General features: G+C 50.1%; 1 protein-coding gene and 1 long non-coding RNA gene across 2 annotated transcripts in view; both read left to right on the forward strand.

Moving 5' to 3' along the window:
- The first annotated feature begins 8,597 nt into the window (after positions 1-8,597).
- Positions 8,598-19,552, forward strand: LOC112552118. Its single transcript, XR_003096479.1, has 3 exons — positions 8,598-8,760; positions 18,065-18,257; positions 19,096-19,552. It is a non-coding gene; the product is annotated as an uncharacterized LOC112552118 (long non-coding RNA).
- A 4,480-nt stretch (positions 19,553-24,032) lies between these two features.
- The window catches only part of LOC102377766, a 29,655-nt gene continuing 29,181 nt past the window's right edge, over positions 24,033-24,506 (forward strand). The window contains exon 1 of the mRNA XM_025216951.1: positions 24,033-24,184. The gene's annotated coding sequence lies outside the window, so the exon portion shown is untranslated. The remainder of the gene's footprint in view (positions 24,185-24,506) is intronic.

Below are 24,506 nucleotides of genomic sequence, written 5' to 3' on the forward strand. Positions count from 1 at the left end.
TGCGGGTTGTCCAAATGCAGCTCTCCCGATGGGGATGTGCCAAGGCTCCCGTGAGCCTCGCTTGGCTGCAGCCCGGCTCAGCTCAGCCAAGCATGGGGGTTGGGATGAGAGCAGAGTGGCCTCTGTGTTAAATAAGGGCAGGTGGCAGAGACCGCTGCAGAAATAGCTTCACCCACCGGTCTCTGCTCTGCACCTCGACCCTGGAAAGGAGGCAGGGAGGAAACCCTGGTGCACTCCAGCGCCACGCTGCAAACCTGAGCTTCCTGCGTGCTCGTGATGGGCAGCGCGGGGGACCCCCTGGATGTGCGCTCACTGCTTCATTCCCAGTGGGCATGTGGAGGAGGCTTATTTCCCCAGGGGCACGACTAAGCACCATGCCCAGGGCAATCCTGCAGGAGATCAGGCCCTTGCTGCGTTCACCTGTCGGGAGAGAGAAAACCTCTGCCATGAAGACCCTGCGGTCCAAATACCAGACCAGCGGAGGGAGGCAGGAGAAATGAATGCACACAACAGAGACATAACTTCATAATGGTCACACCACTGGTCCCAGCAGGGCATCTGAGCTGGGAAATGAACCCAGCTGTCCCCGGTCCCAGCCCGGCGCTCTTTGCATTGAAACACCTCCCCAGGAGGCACTGGTGACATTTTCTCTGTCAAGCAAACAAATCTTGAACTGGACTCGGAGTAAAACGAAGGTGTTTTTAAGACTCAAATACCCCTGTCAGGTTTTAAATATGTCAAGTTATTCCCTGAAGCAGCAGACCCAAAACACCAAAGCACAGGCGTTGTAGCAGTGCGGAGGGTAACGGGCTTGGGGAGAGGAAAGTTCCCAGAAACACCTTGCGGACGGTAGGAAAAGCAATTCAGCTGCAAGCTTGCAAGCTTGAGCTATGCCTTAAGTATCTCCAAATATATCATGTCCTTCTCAATGACATAAGTGCCTAAATATAGAAATGCTACGCTGCTGCGAGCTCCATTAAATGTACCGGCAGTCAGAGTTCAATATCAATCGGAGCAGCTTCCAAGTGACCTAAATGTGCGGCTGGATTTTTAATAAGATCTTGCAAAACAAAATGTTTCCTCTCTGCTCTCTGCACGGCCTTGACTCCAACCGGAGAGGACGGCAATGGAAAAACTCGGTCCTCAAGCAAGGGCAATTTCTTATGCCCACCTTGTGTGGTCTTTGGGGCTGCAGGGGAAATTTGTTATTTGTCGGTCTTGCTGTAGGGTCTAGGAGCCCCAATTCTGGTTTGGGGTCTTGTGGGGCTAGATACTGTTAAGAGGAGGAAAAGACAGCCCCTGTCTGTGATGAAGCCCCCTTTCCCCACATTAGAATAGGACAGCTGCCCTTTAAAGGCAAGAAGCTGGCCATTTCCAGCTCCATCCAGCCCTAAAAGTATAAAAGAGGCATGCTAGGGGAGACCGCGGGTGGGTCCCAGACTGGCATGGAGGAAGGCGCTGTGGGGTAGAGGATGCACTCATTACGGGCAACCAAAGGCCTGGAAGATTGGCATTGCTGGCTTGCAGCTCTGCACAGATGTGGACAGCCGTCGACTGAGCAGAGTGGCAAAGGCTCAGGGTCTCCAGACTCCGGCAAAGCAGGGAAGTGGGTCTGCCGAGCGCTGGCAATAGAGAGAGACTCGTGTTGGCCAGCCAAGCACAGGAGTCACCCAGGGACTCGGAGACCTCTTGTTCTCCTGCTGCTAACTTTGCCTGCCAGCGCCCAGAAGCATCCATTGCCAGCTGAGCTTCTCGATCTGCCGGGCAAAACACATTTTTCTGTCTTTTCTGTTTAACCCTAGCTGAGTCCCATCATACCCACCCGTTCCCGGTCTGGCCACAGCAGTTTCAGAACTCTTCAGCACCGCGAGACCGTGATGAATTTGGGTTCCCGAGGGAACGAGACTTCCCCCTGTCCCGCGCACAACGTGACAAGCAGGAGAAAACTAGGAAATGGAAAGGATAAAAAATAAACCCACAAGTTTCCAGAGTCCTGGCACTAGTGACAGCATGCATAGGTCTGGCTAATAACCACACACCAGATCCATAAACCCCTCCTTGGGACCACAGCTGCTGCCTAGAAGGCTCTAGTGAACCTTTTTTTGCTCCTTTTTTTGCATCTCCAAACTGGAAATGTTTGTGACAACGCATTGGATTTCCATCACAGGGTCCTTTACTCCGAGTCACAGTGCCGCAGGGCTCGAGCTGCTGCTCCACACTTCCCTCTACTGCAGACTGCCTGTTAATGCTACGCATTTAGGGACCGAGCCGGTAATGGGTTTCTGATCGGTACCATTTGCATAGCTGATCCTCCGTACCAACCAGACAGGAATGACGCAGGGCAGGAAGTAGCAGTACTGGACGTCCTTGCAAAGCCCAGCGGTGAGCAGCGATGGCAAGGTGAATTGATTGCAATGCTGACCCTACTAGCAGAAGAGGAAAAAGCAAGGGAGGGAAGAAATGGAAGCTGAATCATCACTGCGGCAGTGACCTGGGAAGGGCCTGCCTGATTTCCAAGGGGAAAGCTCTGGTGCCAGTAGAAGTGAGGTCTCTTGGAGGAGTAGAAAGGAGAAAGGTGCTGGATGTGGAGAGAGAAATCAGGATGCACTGTTTGCCTCTGGCAGGCTGTAGCTTGCTCCTGGTTTACTCGGGGATCCCTGATATCCTGCTCAGAGCCCAGGTGCATGGGGGAGATGGGGACAGGCCGCAGACCGAAGCCATCATGCCTGCAGGCTCTACAGCTGGCCTGCCTGGCTCTGGCCTGATCTCTCCCACGAGAGCTTTGTTCCTTATGGCTGGCATGGGACGGAGCATGTGCTGGGCTCCCAAGCTGGCAATTTGCAGATGCCCACTGGGGTTTCTTGCATCTCTGAACCCTTCCAGACGTCCTTCAGCAGCAGGCAGCAATGATCCTCCAGTAGAGCAGCCCCATCGCCAGTGCCAGCCATGGCATGAGACAGCTCTGACAGGCTCCCCGCTGCAGCTGAGCCCATCCATCAGCAGGGACCCAGATGCCGGGGCTTGCAGAGTCACTGCTGCCCGAGCATCGCGGGTGAGATGTCTTGTCCGGCTGGCAGATTTCAGCAGCAGCTGCTGGGATCCATCATCCCTTTGCAGGGTAGGAGGGGTGAGGGTGGAGGCAGAGATGCAGAAGTGGAAGCTGAGGTCATCTGTGCATGAAGGGGTGAGCATGCCAGCACGGCAGGGTTGGGGCAGAGAAAAGGACAGGACAAGTCCAGGACCTTCCAAATCAACAGGTTTGCTGGGCAGCCGAAGCCACGGCAAATCCCCACGCGCCTGTCTGGGGACAATCGCGGCAAATGCTGACGGACCACCGCGGGGGCAGGCAGGCTAGAGCCACAACCAGGCCTGGGTGCTGCAAAGTGATGCGACGCTGCCTCGCTCCAGGCACCTTGCTGCCTGCACGACTTCTCTGCAGCGGGTTAGGCACCAGGATCCCCCTGCACAGCACAGGGGGGTGAGAGATCCCAGACGCCAGCACATGGAGCAAGAGGAAATGCTCTTTGGAGAGTTCGGCATCTTTCTCAGGGCTGCAAGCGGACAAAGGTCTTCTCTGGAGACACAGAGCCAGGAACACCCTCCAGCTGTCACAGGAGCTTTCTCACAAAATGGCCAGAGGACGGGGTGATGCAAGTAACCTAAAGCCCCATAGTCAGAGCCCTCACCCAGGATGAACAGGGGCTCAATGCTCTCCACGGCTTGAAGGGACCTGAATCTGCATCTCCCACCTTCCTGGTGACTGTTCCAGCCACCAGAGTATTGGCTATTTAATAGGATCCTGGTCCTTTCCACCCTTGCTGTTGACCCTTTTGCACTCTGCATGGAATAGCTATATATCCATTGGTCCACGAAGCAACATGACTGTAGTCTAGTGGTTAGACCTCTCACTGCATTTCCATCCTTGTCCCTATTAGTAATTAACATAAAACCCTTAAATAAGGGCTCATATTTAATGTTGTTTCCTTTTTTAAAGGGTCAATACACTATTAATAGATGTCAGCACATTACAGGCAGTATGTCCATTATATGCAAGTAGAAAGTGCCACAGGTGGCTAGCAGCCAGTTGGCCTCTGGTTAATTGTTATAGTTCATAAAACATTAATTAACATTTTTTAAAGCTATTTAAATATGGAAGCCCAATATAAAGCATGTCCAAAAGAAGAGGACCATTCTGGTCACACATCCCTTCCCATGGCCATCTTGCAATGATGCCAGGCAGGAACTTGAATGTTGCAGGCCTTATTACTACAGAGAACAAAAAGCACCTTTGGCTATTCTTTTTCCTATTTGAAGAAATGACATGATAAAATCAGTGTCTGATCTGGCTATGGATGGGGCAGCGGGGAATCAAGGCTATCAGGCGGGATGCTGACAGGCCAGATACCCAGAACACAGACCTGAACACCAGCAAGTGATAAATCCTGGTGTGGACACAGATGTCTCAGTGACAGTCTCAAGGACTCTCTAAGCTACAGAGATGGGCAACAAGGACACCTACCTCCCCGTTAATAGCAGCACGCTGCTCCGAGAGAGTGCCCTGCACTTCCAAAGACCCGCCTGAGCATGAAACGATGCCCCGCAGTTTGCTCTTGTGGCTGGTAAGGAAGGAGTAGGATTGTCCGTAGAAGGAAGCGCCTGAAACTGCTTGCAGAGAACAGTTTGAGATCTCCCTTTTCAATTAGTGCTAAGCAAACTCAGTGCTGGAACAATTAGTTGCCTCTCTTATGCCTTCCCAGAACACTGGGTGCGTCTACACAAGACACTTTACTCAGGATTAGAGCTAATTACTGCACAGTAAGTGTCACTGTCTACACATGCAGATGCTTCTTCCACCATAATTAGCTCTAAGCGTGAGTAAATTTGCTACCTGCAAATGCAAGTAGCCAATTTACTCACAAGTAATTACAGCACAGTAGTGCACAGGTAGGCCCCTGACTGGGAGCAAATGTGGCTCTAGGCTCCCCCTGCCCCTCCCTGCCTGGTGCTAGCCCAGGGGCTGGCAAGGAGCACGGGCCCAGGAGACAGCTGGCTCTGGGCTGGGACATTGCTCCCTGGCCCCGGCTGCTGCCTGCTGCTGGGGTGGGCTCCAGCACCAGCGCCCAGGTGGGGACAATGTCCCCCTGTCCTGGCAGGAATCCCCACGCAGCCAGGGGCTTGCTGCTAGCTGCCCCATCAGGGCAGGAGGCTAGGACCTGTCTCTCCTCTGCAGCTCTTTCCAAGTCCTCTGCTCCTGTTGAGGGAGCCGGGGCCAGGAGCTCCCTTCTGCTGGGGGAGGTGGACATTGTCCCTGCCCAGACTTCACTGGCAGACCCCTGTCTGGCAGCAGGCAGCCCCCCAGGGACAGAGAGAAATGTCCCAGCACCCGCCAGGAGACAGCTATCTCCTGGCCCTGTGCTAGCACCGAGGGGGTACCTAGAGCTCTCCCTGGCTGCTGCAGGCGGCCAGTGCAGCACCAGCAGGGGCAGGATCAGATTGCTGCCATGAGCAGCAAATCTGCTCCTGAGTCTCTGCATGTGTAGATGCCTGCCCAGGAGAGTTTACTCTAGTGTAAACTGCTCCCAGATCATTTGCATGTGTAGACATACCCACTGTCAGGGATGGAGCAAGGTGACATGACCCCCCACTGATGGACTGCGCTGCTGACTGACCAGGGTTACTGGTACAGCCAGAGGGAAATGGGCCATAAGCGTCCGTGGAACATGCAAGTCCTGGCTCGCTCCCTAGACTCTTACTCCTACTTGTGATGTAGAAAATTGAACTGAAACGGGCAGCTCAGTTCCTACAGCCCAGGTAACAGCCATCAGCAGTACAAGACTCTTGGTCCAAGTTCCTATAACGCTCAGCCTAGAGTGGACAGGTTAAATATCCTATTACTAAGACCCTTAATCCTACATACACACTTCACCCGTTGGTTTATATGAACAGACCTTCCATCCCCATCCAAATACTCTTGACAAGATATTGGAAGACCCACATCTTCCTTCAGTTCTGGCCTTCTCTCAAATCAGAGAGAAGTCATGCTGGAAGGGCCTTCAGAAGGTCACATCCAGCCCAAGTACCTGCTTAAGGCAGGATCAGCCCTGACTAAACCATCCCAGACAAATGTTCATCCAACCAAGTGTTCATCCAACCTGCTCTTAAAAACTCCCACGGATGGAGATTCCAGTCTCTCTATGTATCTGTTTCGATGTGGGCATGTCTACATGAGACACAAATTGCACAGTAGCCTAATAACACTGTGCAGTAGCGTGGCGGGCAAAAACCGTGCTAATACGTTCCTGCACAGTAGTATTAGACTACTGCACAGTAAACGTCACTAAAAATATGCACGCCAGCACTACTGCGCAGTAGTGCAAGTTACTGCGCATTGATTTAGTACTTGGTTATGCAAACACTGAACTTAATGCATAATAACTACAGTGCATTAATGAATGTGTAGATGCACCCAGTTTAAACCATCCTTACTGGGAGAAAGTTCTTCCTCATAGCTAACCTAAATTTTCCTTCCTGCAATTTAAGATCATTACTCCTTGTCCCCTCCAATGTGGCCACAAAGAGTAGTGTTGCTATCCTCTCTATAACCCTCCTCTGTGTATTTGAAGGCTGGTTTTAAATCCACCCTCTGTCTTCTCTTCTCCTAGCTAATTAGTCCAGACAAAACCATGTGCAGAGCTGTGAATGATCCAGGCCTCCATTTAGCATCATGTCTGAGAGAAGGCCTTTCTCATAGCAGCAAATACCTTAGGACCACATTAGATTACTAACACCCTGAAAGGGGTTGACTCAGACTTGGCTCTGTGGAAGGAGCTCCATCTACCTAGGTAACGAGACCATGTACAAAGTCGGTTTTGAGCTTCTAAAGAAACTTGCCCTCACCAGAGCAGGGCTTGAATTTCGTCAGGAAGGAGAGCGCCCACCACAAAGAGCAGCACAGCTTTTTCTGGAGGGTCACAAGGCAGTAGCTAAACTCATCTGGCTTGATCGAGCATCATTTCCACCAGCACAGGACACACTGGATCATCCTTTGCTGTCAAGGACATATAGGGAATGAAGAGGGCTTTTGAAGATGCCCTGAAAAGATGAAAACGCAATAAAAGAAAGAGGAGGAGTTTCATGTGTCAGCAGAAATCGTTGAGCAGGTTGGAAGAAAGACAGAATACATTTAAGTAGGAGAAAATGTACTCTTCGTTCAGGCTGCTTTGAATGAAAGCCATCATTCTGGGCGACTGCCATACAGAGGCATGAGGTCAGGAGCAAAATGGGCCTGAATTGTGCTTTTCTTCTATAGACTCTACGAAGGAAAAGCAATTAGAGGTTCTGTTTCTAATGAGGCACCTTTGGAAACTGCCTCTAGTTATTGGAAGATGTAACAGCTCACTTGCTTGGGGCCTTTGTCATCAGGAGTCAGTGGTACCCAACTCTACGCGCTCTGCCCCTTTTCCAGGGAGGGATCCAGGATTTACTCCCATTGTCTGAAGCCTACAATGCCTATTATCACTTTTATGGTCCCCTTGAAAACTGCAGGTCCTCGCACTTTGGGAGTTAAATCACTCTCTGACAATAAGGGTGGAGGATGAGGTCTTCATGGGGCAGATGAACCCATATCTGCCCACTGTGGGCATTCTTCACCTGGAAGCACGCTGGAGACAGAAATCAAGGCTGGCCGTACCGCGGATCTGATCCCATCTGGCACGTCTGACCGGAGGCTACATTGGATTAGTTCAAAATAGGGTTGGGTATTTGACTGAATTGACTGGTCAAAAATTCTAAAAAGTTGCCAATAAGCCCATATTTTCCATTAAGAAACGTGTCAAAAAACAATAAAAAATCAGATTTCTGTCAAGAAAACTACAAAACAGTGCAAAGGTGTTTTTGTAAAATTGCTATAATCTGTGACCGGTCAAAAATATGGAGTCAACTGACCAGTCACTTGGCAAAATTTGACCGGTCAGTTGACTGGCTTGCCAACCCTAGCTCAAATAGCTGAAGCAGGCAGGGGTCAGTGGTCAACTGTGCAAAACCAATGGCTCCAATGGACGTGCCGTTTCTAAACCTACCCCTACTCTAGCGTTACCTAGTTGTACGGGGTATCCCTGCGCAAGACTATCGTGCTTCTGCCCTCTTTCTCCCTCCTCAGAGGCCCATGCTTTTTCCATTCCTCCCATGTGCTTTCTGTGGGGTTCTGCAACCTGAAAGCTTTCAAACTTTGGCTTGTCCTGACCTGCAGAAGGTTTTTCGGTTTATCCATCTTGAAGCTGGACAATGAAAGGTTTCTTGTGAAGTGAATGCAGATGGTGGGAATGAAACATCAGCCAAAAAAAAACCCATGATGCTCCTTGGTGCTCAGCTTAAATTCAGCAAGTGAAGTCCCTGCTAAAGTCGAGAGAGCTGCTCACAGGACTGGACTCAGGCCTTAATAAGCCTTCTGAATGGGCTTTAATGAGGTTGGCACTTGGCTGGAGATTGGAAGGCTTCAAAAGGTCGGGTGGCTAAAAATAAAGGTAATGAATGTACTTGCCGCCATCTGCAAGGATGTTGCCCAGGGAGAGCGAAGCATTTGTTCTCTAAAGTGTATTGCTATGAGTAAGTGCAAAGAGACGCACGCATTCCTGCTAGGAAGGACGTCTTTGTCAGAGAGACGGCAGCTTCTGCAGAGAAACAGCTGGGGCCATTACAGATCCCTGCTTCACACATGGCAAAATACAGAGGCAAAGCAAAACCACGCTTGGGTGCCTGAAGGTAAGCAGCTAAACCCAAATGACGACTCTTTACGGCCAGGGTTTTCATCCCACGGCTCAAGTATCAAGGCCAGACTGATGGTTGCAAAGTGTTTAAGGCCAGAAGGGCCTATTACATCATCTAGCTTGACCACTTGAGTATCACAGGCCACTGAGTTTCATCCAGATACCCCTGTGCTGAGCCCAAAGACTTCAGCAAGACCAAAGCATTTCAGTCCTCAAAACTCCTGTGAACTGTGGGGAGCAGGTGAGACCAGCTGTGGCCTCTGCAATGACAAGGAATTGATCCCAGCAAAAGAAGGGGAAAACCCCACAATCTGACAAATTCTTATTTGACCCCAAATGTGGTGGCTCTGATGCCCCTGAGCATGTGAACAAGACCCACCAGACTGGCATCTGCAAGCTGTCATTCTTTCTCACATTAGAGCAGGGTTGTCCAACTGATGGCCCATGGGCCAAGGGATTAAACTGCAGCCCCAGACTCCTTCTGGCCACTGCTCTCCTCATCACTTCATCTACTGCTGCAGCAGTTGGGGGTCTCTGAGATCCCCCTCCCTTCTCTGGCTTTCAGGTCCTGCCCCAGGGAACGAGGCAAGACAGGGTAGGGTAGAGCCATGGGGCTCAGTATAGCCTGCAGTGCCAGGGAGAGCCAGCAACATGGTGCAGCCAGGCAACTCACAATCGAGGAGGTGGGTGGGCATCGGCCCCCCATAGCCAGGGTGGTGAGAGGTGGCAACAGCCCCACTGGTGCCACCCCTATAGTGTGTGGCCCGCAGCTGCTAAGAAACTGGACATCCCTATGTCAGAAAATTTGTCAATGAGATTGTCCAGAGTCCCTTCTCTACCTGAGTCACTCTCTGATGCTTCAGAGGAAGATGGAGGAGCAGCAAGGGAAAAATTAGACTGCCTCTAGCCAACTGCAAACTGGGGAGAGGAGGGTGGGGAATTCCTTCCTCAGTCCTGTAGATCACTTGTTGAAACCCTGTGGCCTGAGGTGCTTTCCCTAGTCCTTGCATCAAGTGAGGGCAAGCTCTCATAAGGTGCAGACAGAAGTGCAGCTCCCCAATCTAACTCATGGTGCTTCCCAGAAGGCGCCATGAGTTACACTAATCCTCCCAACTCAACAAATGTTTGCTCAATCTGGCATCTATCCAGTGCACGGGGGGCGGGGAGGCTTGAATCTAAAAACATTGAGACCCACCAAACTAGAATAATAGAAAATGAGGTTGGCAGGCCCCTTGGGAGGTCGTATCTCATCCAACCCCCTGCTCTTGACAGAGTTATCCCTATCGAAACCATGTCAGACAAGTGTCTGTTTGACCTGCTTTTTAAAACTCCCCAAGGATGGAGATGCAACAACCTCTCTGGGCAGCTTGTTCCAGTGCTGAACCACCCTCAGAGTGAGAAAATTCTTCCTTTTATCCAACCTTAATTTCCCTTAAAAATATTTAAAACCATTGCTCCTTGTCCTATCATCTGCAGACACAGAATTGTTGATCACCCTCCTCTTTAAACGCCCCCTTCAAGTGTTTGCAGGCTGTTACCACATTCTCCTTCAGACCTCTCTTCTCCAGGCAATCCCATTTCTTTCATACCAATTAACCTGGGCTGTTCTTGACATGAATGAGCAACTCATAACAGCAGGGAGGTTCACCTTCATTGTGAAGAAGACTACCGGCATCCTGGGCTGCATTGGGAGGAGCGTTGCCAGCAGATCGAGGGCAGTGATCCTTCCCCTCTATTCAGCACTGGGGAGACCACATCTGGAGTCCTGTGTCCAGCTGTGGGCCCCTCACTGCAGAAAGGATGTGGAAACATTGGAGAGTCCAGTAGAGGTCAACAAAAATGGTTCAGGGGCTGGGGAACATGACTTGTGAGGAGAGGCTGAGGGAACTGGGCTTGTTTAGTCTGGAGAAGACAAGAATGAGGGGGGATTTGATAGCAGCCTTCACCTCCCTGCAGGGGGGCTGCAAAGAGGATGGAGCTGGGCTGGTCTCAGTGGGGGCAGATGACAGGACAAGGAGCAAAGGGCTCAAGCTGCAGCAAGGGAAATTGAGGTTGGATATTAGGAAAAACTCTCTCAAGAGGAGAGTAGTAAAGCACTGGACCAGGCTCCCCAGAGAGGTGGTGCAGTCTCCATCCTTGGAGATTTTTAAGACCTGGCTCAACAAAGCCTTGGCTGGGACGATGTAGTTGGGGCTGGTCCTGCTTCGAGCAGGGGGTTGGACTGGATGTGACCTCCTGAGCTCCCTTCCCTCCCCCAGGGCCTGTGGGTCTATGATTCAATGACACGTGAGGCTTGTTTATGGGCAAAGAAGAGGGGGAAATGGGAGCTCTGGGGTTGCTATCTTTCAGAAACCCAGGAGAGGGCAGCAGGAGACAACCTTTCAGTGCTTTGATTTGTTTTAACTCCCTGAAGTTGTTTACAAGATCTGTGGTCTGGGAAAGGGTCCCCAGGAGAAATGGGCTTATTGAATGGTTCAGTGCAGCTGGCGGCACAGACATGCCATGTAAGACAAATCCTAGACCCGGTGTCCCTTTGACAGACAGAAAACCTGCAGCAAGGAGCCGCTCCAGATTGGGGCTGTAGTTTGGAAATAAATACGGGGAAAAAGAAGCAAAATTAAATCTCTAGAGATGAAACACAACAGAAAGCAGACCTCTTCCCTGTGAAAAGAGCTGTCATCTGCTCTCAGGGGCAATAATCAGCCAGTATTCAGCACTGATGGAAACCAGCCTGTGTGGTGTCACTTATTCCAGTCCTGCCGCTTAGCAGGTCCCCGGTGCCCTTGCTCCCCTCCCGTGCCAGATGCTGCCCCTTTCCCTTCCCTCCTTCTTTGGGGCGCCTCTCTGCTTCTCTAGCCCTTCCCGACCAGGGTGGCTTTGTCCCGCTTTCTCCTCCCAACAGCCCACTTCGAGATTTCCCGTAGAACTAGAGCTGAGATCATTGTGTTAGGATTTACAACGCTGCTCCCACGCATTGCATCCCATGGCCCTGCCTGCAAGAAACACAAGCGTTCACCCCAAAGGCATAGTAAGCTTCTGAAATCTGAAGCGATAGCCATTCTTCCCCAGTTTTCCTGCGGCTCCAAATCGACACAGCATCCATCCTCTCTTCTGTCTTCCATACAACTGTGCGGTGTCACAATATGCCAGGGTCATCTATGTCCCAAACCAGAGAAAGCTGCTGTTCAGTGACTATTCCTAACGTATGATTATTGGATCATAAAAGCAGGGCTGAAAAGGGACCTTATCTAATCCAGCCCCCCTGTTCAGAGAAGGATCAGCCCTGACTAAACCACCCCAGCCAAGCGTCTGTCCAACTTGCTCTTGAAAACGTCCAAGGATGGAGAGTCCACAGCTTCTCTAGGCAGCCGGTTGCAATGCTCGACCACCCTCGGAGTTAGGCAGTTCCTCCTAATCTCCAACCTACATTTCCTCGGCTGCATATAATTGTCTTTCAGGTCTTGGAAGACCATTATGAAATCTCCTCTCTTCTCCAGGCTAAACAATGCTAACTCTTTCTGCCTTTCTTCATAATTCTTGAGAAACATTGTCATGTCTTCGTCTTGTTCTGGGACACAAGTGATTAATTTTGGCTGCCATTTTCAGAAGATATTCATCCTGAGACAGACCCCCGACCTGGGGCATTGCAACACAGTATTATCAGCAACTGGAAACAGGGCCCGATAATGGGAAGTATCAGGCAATCACTATATGAGCAATTCATATAGAGCGACACACGGAAACAAGATAAAGGAATAACGTGCTGTTTTACCGTTCAAAAACAATCCTTGTGACCTTGTCTTTGAGCACCCGCACGCTTCGGAGAAAGCACCCAAAACCTGGCCAGCGGGTGGCATTTGTGATAGGGACGTGCCCGTTTCCTTCCTCCTGTGAGAGCTTGCCCAAATTGGACCGAGTAGAAAACCTTTGTAAAATCTCAGTGTGCGGATGCTCAGCAGAGATTTCAACAGCTAGAAGAATTCCCTGTGGGCATTTAGGGCTACCGGCCTGCTCATATACCATCCCCAGGGTCCCTCAACACCGAGCTACAGGGACTCAGATGGACTTTACTGGTTTGGTCACCTCCAGCTGATGGGGGCCAGGCACTGCACACCTGTCTCACCTGTGCTCTGATACCCACTGGCAGCTGGACCCTGCCTGGCTCAAACGTAGAAGAGACAGAAGTTTGAGCGAGGGAGAGGGAAAGGAGTGGGCTGGGAGAAGGCTCCTCTTTGGAGTCCACAAGCTTCCTGGCTTTTCACCACCCTTCTGCCCTCCGCAAACACTCGTGAAACCAGCCGGCGGGTGTGCGAGTCTCTGTCCTCTCTGTGGTGCTGTTAGGATTTCGCCCACGTCGTCTGCAAAGCATTTTATGATCCTTGCTGAGGAAGAGCTATACAGCGTTTTCAGCTTTTCAAGTGAGAGGGACTATGCAGGGAAAGAAAGCCATATCTTAATACTGAAAGCTAAATGCAAGGACATGAGCAAGCTGAGTTAGGGAAGTCCCTGCTGAGTCCAGGAGTCTCCCAGCATGGCTCTCTCCATGGGGGGCTGCGTGTCAGAGCTCTGCCTCAAAGAGACAGACAAAGCAGGAAGGCTTCCTGCTCCTCACCCCAGCTCTATTTTACCGTGGGCAAATCATTTAATGCCTCAGTATTCCCATCTGCAGAATGGCTTCCCAAGCTCTCTGCCTGCCTTAGCTAGCTGTTGCAAGGCACAGTGAATTACATGTAGAAAATCAGTATGATACCTTTGCTTGCAAGATGGGGCATATACCTATTGCCGGCTCTCTGAGCGTGCTGGTGGTCTCCTATTCTGCTATTTATCTTCCTTTCTCTGCAATAATAGACCAGCTTCATCCCTGGTGCAGCTCCACTGACTTCCTAGAGTGCACAGGGAGGTAGGTAGTAGCCATGTTAGCCTAGACGGCGGCTAGATTTGCACCTGATAGGGCACATCTACATGAGACATGGTAATGCACATTACCCTAATTTAATACACATTAAGGGTGCACGTCTACACACGCACACCCTTAATGCGCATTAAAAATGGTGATTTCAGGCTCATTATATCTAAATTTGGTACCTGCAAATGCAGGTATCAAATTTGGGCACACTTAGTTAAGGTATATTAGCACACATGTAGATGCGCCCATAGACTGACTGAATCAGAGACGTGCAGTATAAGCTTTCATGAGCCCAAGCTCGGTAGACTGCAGCCGTCCCTGCTGCAGCTCCACGGCAGGCAGCAGAGGATTTTGTCGAGCCCTGTGCTCTAGGCATTCACTACACTGCAACAGGAGCTGAGAGGGCAATTTCTCCTCTTCTATGCCCAGCCTCTTTTATGTCCTACGCGTTCTCCATGGTCTCATTTGCATTGGCATCTCCCTGCCACTGCTATACTGAGGCTAGTTCTGTATTGTTGATTGTGAAAACCATCATACAGCATAATAATTAATAGTATTCAGCCCTGAAAGCCCCAGCAATGGGAATCCCCCGAGCAAAGAAGCCAAACAATGCACAGGCATGAGAAGGTGACCACAGCTTCCCCAAAGCCCTCGCCCACTCAGCACATTGATCGGGGCAGACTGCCGGTTTCCACTCCAGGGATATTTGCTTCCTGCCTCGGGCTACAGTGAACTCCATCGTTGCCTGCCACATACAAGTGAAAGGCAGAGCTCGGTCTGCTGACTTCAGCTTATTTTTGCAGAAATGAGAGACTTTGCTTCCCCTGACCCGAGATCAGTTGGACCCTTTTTCATGAAGATACCATTTAAAATGAGGGCAACCCGACCTCCTTCACAACACTGGGCCAATTAAAGGTCTAATAAACTGTTAGACTCAATGATCTGTTGAGGTCCCTTCCAACCCTAGCATCTATGTTAACCTGAACTGTGAATCGGTGAAGTGTGGCTCGTAAAGAAAGTGGATTGGCATCCTCAGCAGGGGCCGTCGCTCAGCAAACCTTTTAAAGGAGCCTGTCCCAGCCTGATCAGGTCCTTATTTAGCCTGGAACAAGGTCAGTGTGGGGCACTGAGTCTGCAAAGCCTGATAGAAACCAGGAAATGTGGTTGAGATCAACTGACTGCAGGACTACTAGAGCAGTGATTCTCAACCGGGTTGCCTACAAAGAGGTCCTTTTAAGGATGCTGTGCAATATTAACATGGCTACATGTGAAAATACCTACACGTGATTCACAAAATTAACCCAGACATTTCAAATAGGTATCCAGAGTGTCCGAGCCATGCTGACCTGCGGGGGTCTTGCTGAGTTATTTGCAACAGAAGAATTGCTTTAATATTTTTCCGTAGTCAGGAAATGAGTGAAAGCTCAGAGTTGGAATTTTCTGAGGGGGATTTGAGTCCAAAAAGGGGACCCTTGAGTTTTAAAAGGTTAAGAATCACTGCCTCACCCAGTGCTTCAAACCAAAGCAGCGTATTGCAACCAAATGGAGTGAAGTGGCCATGGCGTCATTCATACAGAAGGGCTTTACAGACCAAACAGCACCGTGTAAGAAATGAGGTGCCAGAGGCCTCTGCATTTCACAGACTTACAAGGGATTTTAAAATGGAGCAAAACAGGGTGCAACATTCTTCACTGGAGCACGTAGGAGTGGGTAGGAATTAGAAAGCCCTGAAAATACCCAAGGTTTCCGGGAAGCCTGTTTGACTTGGCCTCCCCTGGCATTTGCTATCAGAAACTAACTCTCTGCAGAGACTGATAATTGCAGCCGTCTGTGAGCTTGACTGAACATTACCCGTGCCCACAGCATTGCTAGGGGAAGAGGTCAATGCGAGTCCTGAGACCCAGTGATTCTCCCATGCATTGCCAAGGATAGGAGCAGATAGTTGACATGGTCTGGAAGCTGTCTGTCATCTTTCAAGGGATTTTCAGCCCTTTGGTAGGACTCTGCAGCTCCCTTTCAGGTACCACCTGCTTAAAGTTTCCTTCAACTCACTACTTCCTGCAATGTCAGAGGGAAAAAAAATGTTGTTAGCCAAGGTCTTCAACATGAAGCGAGGGCAAGTGCTCACAGATGCTCTTGGAAAGTGCCGTGCTACTCACAGTTTAAAGGAACAGTTGTTATAACGTGACATTTTGCTTTGATAAAAAAACCATTGACTCATGTATAGAAACCTGTTAAATTAAGCGTGTGTCTTTGTTAACCAAATGTGGCGAGATGGAAGTGAGTCATGTCTAATTGACATAACTATATGCAAGAAAAGAGATAGAAAGGGAAGTTTAGAGTGGTTCTGGGAGGTGTCAAAACTAAGAGATGAAAAGATGCATTGACAACTGACTGGTGCTGTTGCCACGCTTCCTAGTAGGTAGCAACATACTTCACTCTGTAGCCTAGCAGTTGAATGCTTAGCTGCTTAAATCTCTCATTGTGTTATCACTGGTTATTTTAACCTGTTCCTCTGAACTCTCTCTCTCCTGAGTTTGCAGCTGTCATAGCAAAGGGGTTGTAAAAGTTGTCCAAATGCAAGCACAAGTTTACTGCGTGTGCACAGCTATATATGTGCCCTTCCCTCCCCATACAGGAATTGCCTTGGGCTTGCAATTGCACACATGCTCACACTGTTTCCTGATGACCAGGCACTTAATGGCTAATTCAGTGCATTGTAGCTACTCAGACCATCTGCTAAGCAATGTAGTCCAGATGGTAATCAGAAGGTTGTGATTGTAGGCATCTGTGGGTACATCTACACAACACGCATTACTATGCAGTTGCCTAGTTTACTGCACAGTAAGTATACGCATCTACACGTGTGCATACTTACTGTGCAGTAAAAACCCTTCATTATGCTTAAACTTGCTACCTGCAAATACAGGCAGTAAATTTAAGTGGGATTAGTTATTGCAAGGTAATGCACATGTAGACACAACCTGGGGGCAAATTTGCTCCTGGGTCTGCCCAGCCACTAGGGGCAATTCCCCTGCCCCGGAGCGCACACCACAGGCAGCCTGAGGGCATTGCAGGGCCTATGTGTCCCCCTGGGCAGGCCTGCTGTGCCTGCCTGCCAGCACCCCAGCACTGCTGCCTGGCAGTGCCGTCAAGGCAGTGCCGTCAAGCCACCTGCATGCTGAAGGGTGCTGCAGCTCCTGCCCAGCCCTATCAGCCCCCTAGGGCTCTGCAGGCTACTTCTGGCAGCAGGGTCAGTGCCACCTGCATGCAGCATGCCCCCAACAGCCTGCCCTGCACCTGCATAGGCATAGCCTCTGCCATGGGGCCCTGCACTGGACTGTCCCATGCTGTGGCTCTCCATTGGGCACTGTTGGCAGCTGCCCAGGCCAGCAACACCAGGACAGCCATGTGGGGCCCAAAGAGCCAATGCAAGACCCAGCATGGCCTCGCCCAGGCCCGGGACTGCACAAGGGCATGACCGGTCAGCATAGCAGTGCCGCATAAAGGTCAAGGCTTTGCAGGCACAGTGGGTCACCGTAACCAACCACAATCAATCAGTCCAGCCATGCCCACGAGACCATGCCCTTTATGTGACAACTGACTAATATTTTGGTACCCCAGGACCCAGGCTGCAACCTTGCGGGTTATACCTCACCCCGCCCGGGCTCCTCCGGTGACACATCACTGGAGGAGGGACCCTCGGGCATGCAGCGCCTCATTCTGCCCAGCTCCCCGGCTGCAGCCTCCACCAGCAGCTCGGGGAGCCCTGGCCAGTGCCTGCCCTGCCCGCTGCGGAGCCCCAGACCCCACAACGAGGAATGGGTAGCTATGACACAGCCGGCTACCAGCAGCACCAACTCCTCCCCGGGAGGGGTCCTGGCCATGTGCCTGCATGGCACACCCTGCAAGCTGAGGACACCAGACAGCTCCACAACTTTGCCAGCTGGAAGGACTGCACTAAGCCTAAGACAGGCCCCCTGTGGGGAGGGGGGGTGCAGCCAGTTCCTCATCCCACTTGTCCAGGAGCTCCCTGCCCTGCGGTCCAGGCACTGTGAACTGGGCGGCAGTGCAGCAGAGAAGTTGGCTTGCAGAGGGAGAGGTGTGGAAGAGGGGTCTGGACCTGGGACAGCAGGTGCTGCCAGGAGTCTGGCCTGTCCTGCCCTGGAAAGGGGGTGGGGCAGCACCCAGAGCCCCAGAAGAGCACACAGGGATGGGGGGGGAGGAGGCTCAGCCAGCAGCCACCTGGGCCTGTCTGCCCAGCCTGGCTTACCATGGTCCTGTGCATGGCTGACCCCCAATCTGAGGTTGGGTAGCATGGGCTGGTGCAGAGCATCTTGTCTCTGAAATGTTGCAAACTCTCATGAAAGGCTTCTGTGTCATGGCTCTGCAGGTCCAGCATCGGGACGTGGCGGAGAGGCCACGGTGGCCAGCAGGGATGCCAGCTCAGGGTTGCCGCCACCCACCTCCGGGCCCTTCTGGATGTGCAGTTATGCCAGAGGCGCACCATTGACCGGACTCTCCTTCTCCAGTGGCTGGTGGTGGAGTTCAGTATCCTAGGCACTTATCTCTGACAATGGAACAAAGTACGTATATTAGAGAAACGGTATATAAATTCCTTGTCACACCCACTCTGGCATCAACCATCACTGGTTTATAGAAGTCAAAGGACAGAGACCAGTTTGGCTAAAGCATGAATTCTTCAATGACTTGAAACTAAAAAGGGAATCTGCTGAAAAGTGGGAATTTGGCCGTGTTACTAAGGATGAATATAGAAATACAGTACAAGCATTAAGGACATGATCGGAAAGACCAATGCATGAGTTGAAATACAGCTAGGAAAGGACATAAAAGGCAACAAAAGTCATGTTATAAATACATGAGAAACAAGATGATGACCTACAAAAGCAGAAGTGCTTTTCTAAATGTGGAAGAGTTAATAACAAGGGATACAGAGAAGGCTGAAGAGTTTAATGTTCTTTTCACTTTAGTTTTTCAAAAAGGCTATGAGACAGTGAGTGCAGTTAACATCAAGAAAAAAATGTGAGCTACTGAGTAACTCAATAGTAGATAGACAGAGTCTTTTGGTTCAAGCTGATATCTTCTGTTAGACCAACTTGGAGTTGGTTCAACTTGGGTTGATGTTTCCAGCAAGCTTTCGCGTAGCACGGTACCCTTTTTCAAGCTAAGTGGAGTGCAGGACGGGGTGACTCCTCTGTGTACACTGGGGATCTGTCCATAGTCTGTGCAAGCGGATATACTCTCCCACGTACCTACCGTTTGAGCATTTTGTGCATGGGATGAAGTATATCACATTCTTTGATGTACAAGTGTAAGATCCAGGGATGGGCTGGTTTTGTTTTCTGGTGTAGATATTGTGGGGACTGTGGAGATGTGTTGAAACATTTTGCATCAATTTTCCAGGCCTGGTTTGGATCCATTAGTGGTGATTTGGGCTGTGATGACCGCTCTCTGTCAGACCTCGCAGTCCTCATCCTCCAAGGAAATTTACAAAGCACCTTCCAAAGACGCGCCCATGAACTCAACGCCATCACCGCTCTGGACACGAAAAATCATGGACTGAACAGAGACAGGAGCTATTGTCCTCACTACAGTCTGCCTAAACCCCAACCATACCGGGTACTCATACCATAACCCACCAAAAAAATATTTTTCCTGCCCTCCTTGCTCAATGCAGAAAGTATGATTGGCTTCAGAGCAATGCAGCTGCCATATCCACTTGCACAGACTATGGACAGATTCCCCAGTATACACAGGGGAGTCACCCCCTCCTGCACTCCACTTAGCTTGAAAAAGGATGCCGTGCTATCCAAAAGCTTGCCAGAAACATCAACCCACCTCCAAGTTGGTCTAATAAAAGATATCAACTCAAACCAAAAGACTCTGTCTATCATATAGCCCCAGACCAATGCAGCTGGCCCCAAAAGAAAACCTTCAATAGTAGATACTCAACCTGCCATTGAGAAAGAGCACCTTAGTCATTATTAAGATAAGCCAGTGACCTGAAGAAGGGCACTTAATGCCCAAACACTTGTCCAAGAGTTTGCCCAATGATACTGCTGGCCAATACAAGCTAGTTCTCCCAATCATACTGCTCAGTTCTCCCGATTATACTGCTGGCTCAATACAAGCTATAACAACAAATATAAGGTAAGCCAGATATTTTCAAATCAGCAGGGCCTGATAAGATTCGTTTTAGAGACCCAAGAAAGGGGCTGAGGTAAGATTGGCTACTGTCTTTGAGAGCTGATGGAGGTCAACTGAGGTTTCAGGATACTGGAAAAGGATGACTATAATGCCCATCTTTAGACAAGGGAAGGAGGAAGACCAGGGAATTACAAAATGCCAGTAGAGCTCTGATACCCACAAAAATCTCAGGGGCTCAGAGCATATCCTGAAATACTCCATTTGTCAGCAGGTTACAAGGTTACATAACAGCCAACATGCATTTATCAAGAACTGGTCATGCCTGCTCAACGGATTTGCTTCTATGCTAATGTTGTAACCTGGTGAATAAGAGGCAGCCTTGGATGTGATGTACCTCTCCTACTTCAGTAAGACTTTGATGCTGTCACCCGTGATAGTCTCATAAATAAGCTCAGGGAATACAGTCTTGATAAAATGACTATATGGCAGGTGCATTATTAACTGTTTAGGTAATTATGCCCAAAGCATAATCATCAAAAGCTCAAGCTTGAACCGGGAGGAGATGTCAAGTGAGGTCTCAGCAAACATAAAGCCTTGGGGGCTGACTGCAGGAAGGCACCTTGCAAACCCTCTACACAATGCACAATTGATCCCAGCACAGCATGAGGAAAAGCAGCACCTCCCTGTGATGTATTGGATGCTAGCTGCTGTTTTGGCCATGTCTGAATCACAATCCCACCGTGCGCAGGAGCAGTGCCCTGAAGTGTGCTGCTGCAATTGCATGCATGCTACCTCCTTGGCCAGGAGCAGTTCGTGGGATGAGAGAGGTGGACCAGCCAGCCCAGAATCTCAGCCACTGAGAATGACTAGAGCAGTGGTTCTCAACCCCATGTGTCATGAGGATGTGCCGGGGTCCTCAGACATCAGCACCTCTACCACCACGGGCTGAGACTGCCCCACACGCTTCTGTCTTCAGGAGACACGCCGTGCGGGGTGAGACGTGCTCCTGCCACGGCCACTTCCCAGTCTGGCTGTTGAGGTGGGCAGCACAGTTCCAGTGGGGTGAATATAATTATATCATTATCTAATCAATTAACACCAGGATAATTAGTAATAGAATGACAATGCTTATATTCGAACGTGCATAATATAGTTTGTTTGTTTTTTAAATGGAGTGCCTCTGACTTCTGAAAAGTGTTGGAGAGGTGCCTTGAGTCTAAAAAGGTTGAGAACTACTGGACTAGAGAGACAAGATGGTCTGATATTTTGGGTACAAACTGAGAACTCAAAAGTCTAGAGTTCAAGTCCCAGTTATGCCTGAGATCATAGGATGATCAAAAATGAGGGTTGAAGGGATCTCAGGAGGTCGCATCTAGTCCAACCCCCTGCTCCAAGCAGGACCAGCCCCAACTGCATCATCCCAGACAAAGCTTTGTCTACCTGGGTCTTCAACACCTCCAATGGATGGAGACACCACCACCGCTCTAGGTAACCTGCTCCAGTGCTTCATCACCCTCCTAGTGAGAACGTTTTTCCTAATATCCAACCTCAACTTCCCTTGCTGCAGCTTGAGCCCATTGCTCCTTGTCCTGTCATCTGCCCCCACTGAGACCAGCCCAGCTCCATCCTCTTTGCAGCCCCCCTGCAGGGAGGTGAAGGCTGCTATCAAATCCCCCCTGTGATGTCCTGTGTGATGGCAGATGTGTCACTTGGGTTCTCTGTGCCTCAGTTCCCCATCTGCAATATGCATTTAACAGCACAAGAGGGTTGTGAAGTTTGATACGTGAAAAGACTCAGTCTCAGATACTACAGATCAGGGCAATGGACCCTCCCAAGATGGACCAGCCCCATATCTTCTAACAAGGGATCCGGAAAACATGCACTTTGATAGCATGTGACAAACCTGTTGTCCAGAGAAGGAAGTTGTGCGGGCCGGGAGTGGTCCGAGGCTTTCGGGGGCGTGCAGCGGGCTGTGGCCAGCAGCCCTGGCACGTGGGTCGGGGAATTCAGCACGGCGGACTAGAATTAGGCACGGACGTGTAGCGGTTGATTAAAGATTATTTTACTTACACCATAGATGGTCGCGGTGCAGGCAGGAAAACTTGCTTGCGTTGCAGTTACAGATAGGAAAGAAGAAGAGCGGACAAGAGTTCTAAGCGTGAACTCTGGTCCAAGGCCGGCTGAGAGCTCGAGAACCGCGAGCCCGTCGCATCAACCGGACGAAATAACCCGAGAAGAGCGCTGGATACCACGATGAGAGTCTGAAAGGTGACTCTCCACGAGCGCGCAGGGAAGGGTACGTCGAGGGATCAGGCGGCGACAGGGAGAGGCTAGAGGTTGATCAGGCCCCTATATCCTTCTTAAGGCACATGCTGGGTTTGTTAAGCTCCACAGCGCGCTTAGAGTTCTTCACGAGATGTGAAGTCCTCCTTCTCCTCCTCCAACTTGGGCGGAAACCGCTCAAGCCTCTTATACGGCCAGCAAGCCAATCGCTAGCCGCCACGTGGGAATAATTTTAGAAACAGCCAATAGTGGGAAACAAATTTACATACGGGTGGCGGGAACTCCTTTGCACCGGGGTTGTCTCTACCTAGCTGAGAATTGCACCATGCAAAGAAAGCTCCATGTGGCGGGAAATAATTCTGCAGTGCCGAAGCGCGCACAAAATCATACCCTTTGGGTCATGACAGAAGTTATTCGCTGAAACAAAACCTTCATTTCTCGAGAGGAAGGTAAAACCAGTGTGCACAATGCAGTATCCTCAGCTATGAATACTTGTGCGTTGTACCTGAGAAACAAAAAAGAAGTTTGACAGAAAGCACTGGGGGGGAAGAGCTTTTCCAGGAGACATGTGCTCCCCCGTGTGACCTTTCACTAGGAAATGCTGCACATTTGGTACAAGCTGGCTGACTCCAAAGTAGCAGGGAGACTTGTCCTTAAGGATTTTTATAAGACCTGGAAACCTGCCAGGGATCATTCTCCAGAAATCAGGCAGCTGCATTAGAGGAAAAGATTTATCTCCAGCTCTCTCTTTCGTTGGGTGGTAGGATTTTAACAAGGGATCCCCACATGATGCCATAAGCATTTGAGTGCAAATAATCCATTCTTTGGGTAAACCCAATATCTTTTACTAGACCAGCTCAAATAGGTGGAAAACTTCTTCTTTGCAAGCTTGCGGGTAGAAATACCCTTCGCCAGGCTGAGGAAGCATCTGCAGATGGTCTCAGCTCTTCCTGGATGGAGAGGAAGAGCACAGACCATCCGCAGAGACTTCCCCAGTCTGGCAAAGGGTATTTCTACCCAAAAGCTTGCACAGAAGAAATTTTCCACCTATTTGAGTTGGTCTAATAAAAGATATCGGGTTTACCCAAAGAACCCTGTCTGCCTACGGCCTTAGACTACAACCTACACCCTTGAATCATCCATTCTGGCAGGCTGATCCCTGTGATTTCATGGGGAAGCTGAACAGCTAAAACCTCTGCCCAAATGGCCTTGACTACTGACCTACATTTGGTTCCCAGATGAAAACACCCAGGAACAGTTATACAGCGCGCTACGGTCTGCACAGACCTTGGAGAGGAGAGCATGGGTTGCAGTAATGCCGTTTTTGGAGGGGACATTAAGAAGCCAGTCTGGGTGCACGTGGAGGCAACCATAGCTACAGGTAATGACTTCTGGTAAATCATTCCAGTAATTCGGTTTCATTCTAGAAATCAGGAGGCCTCTTATATTATTAACCAGTCCACAGCACATGAAATGCAGAGTCAGTTCTTTTTTAAGACGGAAGAAAGCAGAAGCCGTGAAGGCTGCAACCTTCCCAGCTCTCAAGTAAAAGACTTCTTTTTATTTGCTCTCAAATAAAAGACTTCTTAAAAGAGAAAGCAGTATTTAATTGGAGAGCAAACAAAAACAACCAAAAAAGCTTTTTGTCTTTTAAAAGTCTCATGGTTTTTTAAATATTTTTACGCAGCAGAGGTTGCCAAGATTACGTGTGCTTGGCTCTGCAAGTGCCCCTCTCTTGCTATTTTCTCTCTCTTGCTCTGTCGTTCTGCTCCGAAAGCACCTCCGCGCTGACGACTACCCCTGAGCTGCAGATTGCATTGCCATCGTGTTCAGATCACGACGTACCCTTGTGCAACATGCATGCAGCTCAGCCAAAGCATCTCAGTTTTGTCCTGTACTACCCCCTGTTGCTCTGTTTCTGGGAACCCTCACGTAACTCTTACTGGCAAAGTCACTGGCTTTTCCAGCGTTGGGCTTCTTATCAGCTCGGGCTGCCAACTGGATGCAGATGAGCAAGCTGTGATGTACTTCCTCCAGCAGACCAGCTGTGCACTGTTCTGTGGTAAGTGATGCTGAATAATGTGAGGGGACCTCTGATGATCCAGCTGTTTGCTGTATGACTATCAGATTGAAAATTGGGAAGCACTGCAGGTACCAACCCATTCAGCGCAGACGCACTGGGTATGGTGGCCTGGGGCTTATTCCAAAAATTGGAGGATGGTGGACCTCCACCCCAGGGAGAAGTAAAAGCACAAGGCCTGACACCCAAGAGGGTGCATTCAGAGTCAGGATTGTGGAGAATTGCACCTTTAACAGGCTCTGGCATGAGCCATTTGGCACTGGTCACTGTGTTGTGCGGCAGCTGCTGTTATGCAGCATTGATC

Source organism: Alligator sinensis, unplaced genomic scaffold, assembly GCF_000455745.1.
Source record: "Alligator sinensis unplaced genomic scaffold, ASM45574v1 scaffold132_1, whole genome shotgun sequence".
Lineage (NCBI taxonomy): Eukaryota > Metazoa > Chordata > Crocodylia > Alligatoridae > Alligator > Alligator sinensis.